We start from the raw sequence: 10,394 nt of genomic DNA, 5'->3' as shown, positions 1-10,394 counted from the left end.
TCTGGGCAAATGCCCTGCCAATCTCTGTTCTTCTGAAAGGCGCAGCCCGGAGAGAACAGCTTTCGACAAGTTGTTTCCAGCCCCAGTTGTCAAAACCAGTCTGTATTTAGGTGAAGTTCATTTGAATTCTCTATTAAAAAAAAGTCCCCAGCCTAACCTGGAGGTCTGCCTCAGCAGCTCTGAATCACTGGCTACTAACCGATTCACCCACTTGACAAGATCACGATGTTGAAACCTGAACCCCTAGTTTAAGTGTCCTCCTCAGGAGTTCCACTGAGGAAGGTCCATTTTTGGAAACCACAGAAGGAAAACTCACAGTTAGTGGTCCTCATTAAGACAGGAGGAGCTTTTCCACTTGGCTGCATTGTTTATTTACCAACTGGAACTCTCTATCTTGGCCACCCTTCCCTTAATTATGAGAAGAGGTATTTCTTTATCCCCGGGGGCAGGATGTATTGTTGACCCCCAAAATGCCGCATAATGGTGCTTGGGACATGGGAGGATGCATCACTTCGAAATTTCGGCATAAGCACTTGGTATTTTTTTTGCAGACAAGAAGACACTCATCTTATTATGATTTGCAAAACTGTAAGATTACAGAGAAATCTCATTCCCAGGGTAGAAACCCTCTCCTGCAAGAAGGAGCTGGCACGGAGAGTCTAACAGTGCAAACAACACCAGCTTCCAGGTTGTCAAGTTGTAATGCTCTTCCCCAGTTGGCTCCGGGGAGCTTTTTCTAAGACTAACGCCCCTCGCGTTTGGTGACATTTTACGTGCCACCTAACAAACTTCTATCTGTCACCTGTCTGCTGGGGGAGAGTGGGGGTTTCATTTTAAAAGAAGAGAAAAAAAGAAAAGGAAAGGAAAAAACCCTGAAGGAAATAACCCATTTCCCGTGCAAAATCATCCTCCGCCACTACGGAACTGCTCGGCCACACGGGCGCTTTCCTGCGGCTGGCAGCCCCAACCGGGAACCTTGGAAGTTGAGCGGGACCAGCGTCAGGCGCTGACAGCTCGGACGGTCTAGGTGTAGGACCCGCGCTCCGCAGGGCAATCCCTGCCTTCCCTCCGCGGGGTCACGCTGGCTGCCCCGGTGCGTGTGCCGGCTGGGGGCGGCGGCGGGGGGGGGGACACAGGGATTCCCACTTGCCCTCGCGCTGCCTCAGTGGCCGGCCTGCGCGCGCGCGCGCGAGCCTGGGGAAGGTACCTCTGACATTTCGCTCTTGTGACGCGCAGGCAACTTCATGCGGAAAATCCACGCAGGGGTGAGCCGGACGCCCCCCACTCGCCCGACCGCCTGAAGCCCCTAACCCGGGGCGGGGGGCAGTCCAAACCAAGCCTGCCTCTAGCTATTTTCCGGACCCCAACTGCCAGGGCCACGGGCATTCAACTCTCAGCTGCCCACACTGGCTAGAGCGCGTCATCCCGGTGGCCCTGGGCATTCCCAACTGTCAGAATATTTTTCAGAATAACCTCTCCAAAATGTTAAGATGTGAAGTGGTCTCCTCCCGCCTCCCCCACCATAAAAAATAAAATAAAATAAAGCTCCCAACACAGATTAAAAAAAACACCCACACCCCACAATCAAACTTTTAAACATGTAAAATAATAAAACCAACTCACCAAGTTAGAAGGGAAGAGAATAAACCCCAAAAGGCTCCCAATAAGGCGGAGGCTTGGCCTCCCCCTCCTTATAAGCCGCTCGGTAACATGAGAAAGGTTTAACCCCTTAGGGCGTGGGCCCGAGCCTACCGCAAATTGGCTCCGGCGGGTGAGCACCGGGCGCCCGGCCCGCAGCGCCCCGGCCCCCCACCCACGGCCGCGCCTCGGGCACCCCGGCCACACCCTCCCCCCGCCCCCCACCCCGGCCGCCTGCGCCCGGGCCCTGCGTGCTGCTGCCCGCGCCCCGGCCCCGCGTCGCTGCCTATCCCTTATCCTATACCGGCTGCAGCCGGTCTCCGCCGGCCTCGGGGGCGCGCCGCCGCCGACCATGTGCTGCGAGCGCCGAGCGCCGCCAAGGAGGGGGCCGGCCTGGCGCGCGCGCGCCGGCCCACGTGGACCGGGGCCGCGCCGGGCGCGCGCCCGCCTGGGGCCAGGGCCGGGGGTCACGGAAGGTAACGGCGTCGCAGTCTGGAGCCAACCGCAGGGTCCCGCGGGGCCACTCCCGCCCCTGCCGCTGGGGTCCCTGGCACGCCGCCCCGCTCCCCCCAGCCGGGCGCGGCCTTGCGCGCAGGCCCGACCGGACCCCGGCGCTTTGCTACACCGCGGGCGGGGAGCGCGGGCGTGCTCGGGGCGCCTGCACCTCTCCCCCAATACCCCTGGCTGGGCGCGCGCGGGGTCCTGGGGCCGCTTCCCTTCCCGCAGCGCCTCGGCGTTCCCACCGCCCAGTCCCACCCGCGCCTGGAAGATTTAGGGTTTGGCTAGGGGCGGGCGGGGAGAGGGGCGCCGGGGCTAAACCCCCGCGGCGCTCGCGGCTGCGGCGGCTCCGCGTCCGCCCCGGGCAGAACAGGTTCCTTCCAGTTTGGGTGTGAGCTGCGCGCGCGGCGCCGCGAACCCCGAGTTCCTCCTCCAGCGCCCACTTCCCCCCATTTCGTCAACTCGCGCCAGGTTCCCCTTGTGGGGCGGGGGGGTGGGGAGGGAGTGCCGCAGCGAGCCCCAGACAGCTAGTGGCCCGGCTGCTACGAGTGCCTTGCTTTCCCCCTTTGGCAGCAGCAACAGCATCCGCGTTGCGCGAAAGGGATGTGAGCAGCCGGGCTGAGTCAGCATCCCCGGTCGGGGCGCGCGCGCATCCTCCCTCCCAGGCGGTTGGCGACGTGCACACAGGTGTATGGCTGCCTAATCCGCGGAGAGCCCCCAGGCCGGGAGGGTCCCGGACGTTTAGGGAGTACATGCCTCTCATCCCGAAGTCCCCGACCCCAAGGTCACTGTGAACTCAGCAGATGATGCCCGGGAAACCAGTTACGAGCTTGCCCTGGGGACAAAGCCATGTGTCGTATCCCGGGCATTTCGGAGCCCGCGGGGGCGCAGACTTGGTTTCCTGGTCTCCACCTCACCTACCCAGGCCCACTTTGACACCTGCTCGGAAGCAAAGAGACCTTACTCTCTGCATTTCCCCGTCAACTTGAGTACGGATTGCTCCCTCCATTGGGGTTCGAGGAAGTGGTTCTGATGTCAGAAACTCCTGAGAGCCTACTTTGAGAGCGCGCGCACGCGGGGTCGCCGCCGAGGGTGGGGGGGGGGGAGAGGCGGCGGTTTGAGTTTTAATAAAAAGCCCTTTGCAGTTGCTGCCTGATTTCTCTCACGACTTGGCGATAGGGTCTACTGCGTTAAACGTTGTGTGCTCTTACAGTTCTGGCGTGGGTTAGGTGGGGAGCAGGTGTGTTGGTATAAACTGCTCAGTTACGGGCCAGTACTGTACATCCAGGGGGCAACTGTCTAGCTTTGCAACCTTGTGGAAGTAACGTAACTTCTTGGAGCGTCCATTTCCAAATCCGTAAAATGGGGTCCATAGTGGTATTCCCAGAATCGAAGGCTTTAATTTATTGGGAAGCTTGTAAAGTGCAGATCAAAGGGACTGCCTTTGATAAGCCCTCGTTGCCCATTAGCTCTTATTGTTGTTATTATTTATGGCTTACCATACCGATTAATGACTCCAACACTCCCCCCACCCACACACCGCAAGCGATCCTTTTTTCGAGTTGTTCTTCGAAGAATCCACAAGTGATGATTTAAAAAAAAAAAAAGATTTTAATCACTGCAATGACAACAGTGCTAAAACAGGACTGACAGTACGTGTGATCTCTGAGATTTAGGATCTCGCAGTGCGTTAGGACCTGCCACTGCGCTCACTATGGGCTCGGCATAGTTAATATGGCACAGTATCTACTGTTTTGGGTCTAGGGAATCTATGGGTGTAGCCCATTATTTGTAACTGAGTGATTCTAATCAAGTCCTGGAAGTTCCTGGTGCTTCGGCTTCTTGATTTAAAACGTTAAGCAAATCATGCCAAAAGCTCGAGGTGTGAATGAATGATTGAGAGAGTCACATCTGAGTATTTGACCAGAGTGAAAGCACTGGCTGTTGGGGAGTCATAACTGTAATGATGATACTCATACTAAATCACTATGATTTTTTAATATTAATTAGACCTGTTAACTTTTTGCCTTTTTTCTTTGTTCCCAACACTATTAAATGCCACACATGTGATCTAACTTTCACCCCATGGGTAACATTCTGCAGTTGACACTATCCCCGTTTTACAGATGAGAAGAGTTGAGGCACAGAGCACTGGAGGGCTTCACCCAAGGTTTCACAACATTTATAGACACACCCCGGCCCTTTTTGTAACTAAAGCTCATCCAAAGATGACATTTGCCACCTGCATTTGGGGAACCGGGGTGGGGGTGGGGTTGGAAACCCAATCTCTGCCCAGTCTTGCCAGCCACAAGCCAGTGACTTTTTTTCGCCCTGATTAGAGGCTGGCTTCACCTTGGTCCCTTTCCTAGTGAGACCAAGCGTGAAAACCCCTGCTTTTTTCACTCCTCCTGGGGAAAGCAAAGAGAGGGAAAGCACTGCATTACCATGCTAATCAAAACCCCCCCAAACAAAACTAACTCTGTTTAGTTCTAAATACGAACAAAAGAACCCTTGGAGTCTGGAGTACAGAACCAGAAAAATCAGGAGCTTAAGTTCAGGGTTCAGCTCCCCTTTTAGCCTCTTCTGTTGTGTCTGCCGTAACCCCCGTGGCAGCAAAGCCCCTCGGGTCCTTCATTTACAGTGGGCAAGGCTGCGATGATGCCCTTAAAAAGTCCCTCAACATCTTCTGGGGAAATAAATTGGCTCCTGAGGCTACCCCTCTGCTCTCTCTTTCTAGCCATCTTGCTTCGGGTCATTTGCATGAGAACAGATTCCTTTGTGCAAAGTTGGCCAGCCTGTTCTCTGTCTACGGTTTATAGCCCTTCTAGTCTTCGTGTTGGGTTGCTAGGCAGATATGACCCTGGCTTGCAAATAAGCTCACTGCATTTACCAGCCCGTGAGAACTTAAACTTGGGTAAGTAGATTGAAAGGAATCTTGTCTGGAGCTCAGAGAGTAGCAGCCTGCTTTTAAGGGCTGGGTCTTCAGAGCAGCCATGAAGAGGGGACTCCTATGGGAAGTGTTGGTCACCCACCCATCCACTCTCCCTCTTCCCGATTCTGTACCACCACCCATCATATCACCTGAGGGCCTGTGCCAGGAGGTGTTGGGGGGGGGGGGGCTTGGACACGGGACCCATGTGCATTTGATTGAAGCAAATTCTTGCTTTAAAACTGCAGTATCTGCTTCTCTAGACAGCAGAGAAACCCACAGACTTCCTTGTAAGAATTCGAGGTAGATATGTTGGGTTTATCTTGTGGGTGGTAGAGCCTTCCCCAACCCCCACATGTAACAGTTTGAAGGAAGTCAGGACCTTTCAAATGGGCATGCATGCTTCTGGGGAGATTTGCAGATTTGCTAAGCGGACTGAGACACAGATAGTTTTAGGGGAATCGGTTTCCAGAACATGAGCTCTGTCCTAAAGCTGATTTGTCTGAGAACCCACTGTGGAGCAGGCCTGGTGCTGGGTTAGTCTTGCACACTTGGCTTCTCCCGCATAACCAGAGCCAGGATCTCACCAGTGTGCACTCTTCCAGCCGAAAACGTCTCTGGGGTGAATATTGAAATACTGTGCCAGGGAAGCCTCTTTCTTCAAGTCAATATGTCCCATGCCTCAGTCCATCTTGTAAAGATGCTTTTGCAATAGTAACAGCTTGTCCAAATATACCATATATGTTGTTCGATGATAAATGATCACTTATAGTAATAATTGTGATAATAATTCAACCCAGAAGGGATTTTTTTTTAAACCTTGAGGTGTAAATAACACAATTTCAGTTTATACACAAAGTCTGTGTTCGGAGAAATAGGATCATTGAGTACTTTTAACTATATAAGTATATCGTATTGAGATAGAATGGAAATACATTTTTGAAAAAGAGAAAAAAGAGGTGATAGAAAATTCCTGACCTAATGAGAAATGTTCCCATGTAACTTTTAAATGGATGATGATGGTTTTCCTATTACTCGGATGTTTATCTTACACTGGATACATTAAACTAGTTTTACTGTAAAAGTAAAACCCATTTATGGATACAATTGAAACAATATCTTTTGAAACTGTGATGAAACATTGACCATAACTTAAAACTGCATGAGGGTGAATGCCCCCCCCCCCCCCCCCGCTGCTCCCAAATTCATATGTTGAAGCCCTGGCCCCCAGTGTGATAGGATTTGGAGATGGGCCTTTGGGAGGTGATTAGGTTAGGCGAGGCCATGAGGGTGGGGCCCCCCATGGTGGGATAAGTGCCCTTAAAAGAAGAGGATGAGAGCCCTGGGGGACACAACGAGAAGGCAGCTGTCTGCAAGCCAGGAACAGACCCCTCACCCGACCGTGCTGGGGTCCTGATCCCCCCTAACTGTGCTGGGGTCCTGATCCCAGGTTTCCAGCCACCAGAACTGTGAGAAAATGAATTTCTATTGTTTAAGTCACCGAGTCTATGGCGTTTTGTTATCGCAGCCTGAGCTGAATGACATGGAGAGGGTTTATTGTTTTTCGATTCTTTGAGAAGTTACCCAAGCACAAAAATGTGCAGGCCACTGAGTATGGTCTATATTAATATGAGGACAAGAAAGCCGTGGTCCCCACCCTCTTGGATACATTCTCCCTGAGGTGAGAAAACAAACCTGGGGGTCACCACAGTGGGCCACATGAGGCCAGGTAGGGGCTGTGTAATTGAGAGGTATGGTGTAAGATGCATGTGGGTGTGGACCCTGGAGCCTGACCTTGAATCCCATCTCTGTTCTCAACTAACTGTGTCACCTGGCTGGGCAAATTACTGAACTTCTGTCTACCTCAGTCTTCTCATCCATGAAAGAGGGATACTAATACTGCATAAGGTTGTCATGTGGGGGGCTTAGTGCCATGTTGCTGGGATAACTGAGTTAACGTGTGTAAGGGGCTTAGCAGCTTAGTGATGGGCCTGTCTCACGATGAGGTTCCCTAACTCTTGGCTGGGGGGCTGAGGAGGATGGAGACTAGAGAGGCCTAGAACCAAGAAAGACCTTACAGGGACTGGCAAGAGGGAAGGGGAGGGTGAACAGCAGGAGGTGCTGGGTTTGGGGACAGGAAGTTCACCTCCCCACCCATGGCCTCTGATGATCTGATCTCTATCATGTCTGACTACCATTCAGGTGCAGTGTTGATGATATATCACTGGCTGTGTCTCATTAACTCTGGGGTGAGTTTTACTTGATTTTAACACTGATATTTGTTCTTAGACTTATTAGTCTTTTTTTTTTCTTTAAGATGTTATTTATTTATTTGAGAGGGAGAGACCAAGAGCAGGGGGAGGGAGAAGCTGACTCCCCGTTGAGCAGGACCCTGGGATCATGACCTGAGTCGAAGGCAGGCAGATGCTTAACGACTGAGCCACCCAGGCCTCCCTAGACTTCTCAGTCTTGACGGTTTATTGCCCCTATAGGTTTGTCACCTTCTTACTACTTAAAGAGAGAATGTCGCCTCGAGGAGGATCTCAAGCCTGTTGTAAAAGTACTAACTGCAAACCAAGAATCAGGACTGTCGGAACAAAGTGATTTTCATCACATTGCTTTTAGGAATAAACACGTGCCGTATTAAAACTTTAAGACACAGTTGCCGCCACGAAATCTAACTGGCCCTGTTGGAAAGTGAGTGGGACCACTGGGTTTTCTTTGCATAATTGTTAAAGTTGCACCACCCATCATGTTGCTCAAGGCCAAGGAATAAAAACCTGCTCTCCTGCTATGTTTCTTGCCTAAAGGGAGATGCTGCCCCCCCCCTTCTTGTCTAAACACGCACAGCCTGTCTTGCTGCTCCCAGGAACAATACACAGTGTTAAGCTTCGATTTTAACCCTTTAGGAGCCGTGTATCCACTCATTTCCAGATGGTAAGGGGCTGGGGGATGGTTCATGGAAGCTGGGAGGCTGCTTCAGGCTGCGCTATGGACAGGAGGCCAGGAGGGGCCCTGTCCTGCCATGGTCGTGGTCGTGGTTGGTGGAGGGCTCCGGCCACCTTAGAGGAGCCCACATGCTTGGTAGGGGTTCACGGTGGGAGTGGGGACAGGGAGTGTCTGTCCTTCCTTCCCACAAGCATCTCTCTTCCATCTGGGCAGCCTCTGCTCATCGCAGGCCACTCATGAGCCCTGATGAATGCAGTTGTTTCCCAGGCCACAAAACCACACCCCAGAGAATGTGGTCCCTCCTCTCCCCGTGTTTACGGTCTAGTTCAGAAGACAGGACACACGTGTGATCATTACCCAAAGCAGCATTTCCACAAGTGCACTTTTACGAGGGACGACCTCAGAGGAAGGGGAACTCACAAAGGCCATCTGAGGTTAGGGAAGTGATGGGATGGGGCTGAGCTTTCTGGGTGGGACAAAGCAGGCTTGGCCACAGTTGTTCACGTTAGATGCATTCATCCAGCAAGTATTGGTTGGACTCCCTCTGGGCTAGGTACCGGGGTTATGCAGCACGTCAAGCACATAGACATTCCCGTCCTGATGCACCTTACGGCGTAGATCTGTGACTTTTCTAGCTGGAGTACCTAGCCCAGGGTCACGGGCAAATCACTTTTTTTGGGGGGGGGGTGTTTCCGATATTAACATGTCACTCCCACTTTCAATTGGCATCCAAGGGGAGACTTCCTTCATACCTTCTCTGCATCTCGGCTTGACCTCATACTGTTAAATTGTCTAAACTCACATTTGCTGGTAGGCAATGTGCTCCAGAGACCGTGTTGACAGTCACCAGGGTCTGCCCAGGCACAGGGACCTGGCTCAGGTTTAGCCAAAATGGCACAGACAACCATGGGACCGTGTGACAAGGAACTACAGTTTGGAGCTTTGAATGCACAAACCAGAAGGACTCTTCAGTTTCCCTTTGGTCTTGTTTGTGGCCATGGTGTTTGTGGCTCCAGGCCCCACCAGCAGAGCACGGGGGCAAACAGGGATGACCAAGACAGTCAGCAGCTACAGGGAGTCCGGGTTTCACCATCGACACTCAGAACGGTTTTGTTTCATATTAATTTTAGGAACCCTTTGGGCTTGTATAGCACTTTTTCCCATGCATTCTCGTATTTGCTATCTCTTTATCCTCAACACAACAGGGGGTTAGAATAACAACAGCCAGTGTTTCTGAACCCTTACTGGCAGCTGACACTTGTGTTGGGTTACTTCGTCCTTACATTGTGTTTCATTGTGTTTGGGGGGGAGAAAGTTTACTGTGGCTCTGTTTTTCAGGTAAACTGAGGCACAGAGTTTTGTTTTGGTCCTTATCCAAGATCACCCAGCTAGGAAACGACTATACTGAATGCTGGGCACACATTCTTCTGGAAACAGGTCACCACATCCCCCAAATCGATTTCCCAAAAGGTACATTTGCCAAGTCACCACCTCACTGGATTAAGCATTAGCCGCACCCCCGCCCCTCCCCGCCCCTGCCCACCCAGGTTTTGGTCTTTGCCCCTACTTCCCAGGCCCAGACCTCAGCCTCAGAGGTACTCTGTCAGAGCTCAGCTGGAATCTGCGTTAGTTGGCTCGGGCTGCCATCACAAAACACCACGGACTGGCGGGTCACGCAGCAGAACTGTATTTGTCACAGTTCCGGAGGCTGGGGAGACTTAGATCAAGGTGCCGCCGATTTGGTGCCTGGGGAGGGCTCTCTTCCTGATTTGCAGAAGGCCACCTTCTTGCTGTGTCTTCACCTGTCAGAGAGAAAGATCCAGATCTCTGGTCTCTCCTTCTTCTTCTTCTCCTTCCCCTTCCCCTTCTCCTTCCCCTTCATCTTCCCCTTCTTCTCCTTCTCCTTCTCCCCCTTCCTCTTCTTCCTCTTCTTCCTCCTCCTCCAACTCCCCCTCCTCCTCCCCCCTCCTCCTCCTCCTCCTCCCCTTCCTCCTCCTCCTCCTTCTTCTTCTTCTTCTTCTTCTTCTTCTTCTTCTTCTTCATTTTATTTATTTATGTGACGGAGAGAGCGAGAGAGCACAGGCAGGGAGATGGGCAGAGGGAGAGGGAGAAGCAGGCTCCCCATTGAGCAGGGAGCCCAACCTGAGGCTCAGTCCCGGGACCCCGGGATCATGACCTGAGCCAAAGGCAGACGCATTAACCAACTGAGCCACCCAGGCGCCCCTCTCCGGTCTCTTCTTAAAAGGGCACCAGTCCCATCAGGAGGGTCCTACCCTCACGACCTCATCTAACCCCAATCCCCTCCCAAAGGCCCCATCTCAATACCATCACACAGGGGGTGAGGGTTTCAACATACAAATTTTGGGAGGACATGAATATT

At 52.5% G+C, this 10,394-nt stretch overlaps 1 protein-coding gene across 14 annotated transcripts in view; it reads left to right on the top strand.

The window, feature by feature from the left end:
* ARSG (arylsulfatase G) overlaps positions 1-10,394 on the top strand; it is a 141,266-nt gene that overhangs the window by 24,957 nt on the left and 105,915 nt on the right. The gene's annotated exons all lie outside the window — the stretch shown is intronic.

This window comes from Ursus maritimus, unplaced genomic scaffold (genome assembly GCF_017311325.1).
Source record: "Ursus maritimus isolate PB19 unplaced genomic scaffold, ASM1731132v1 scaffold_24, whole genome shotgun sequence".
NCBI classification, from domain to species: domain Eukaryota; kingdom Metazoa; phylum Chordata; class Mammalia; order Carnivora; family Ursidae; genus Ursus; species Ursus maritimus.
Note: the sequence above shows the minus strand (reverse complement) of the source record. Positions and strands in the feature narration are given on the sequence as shown.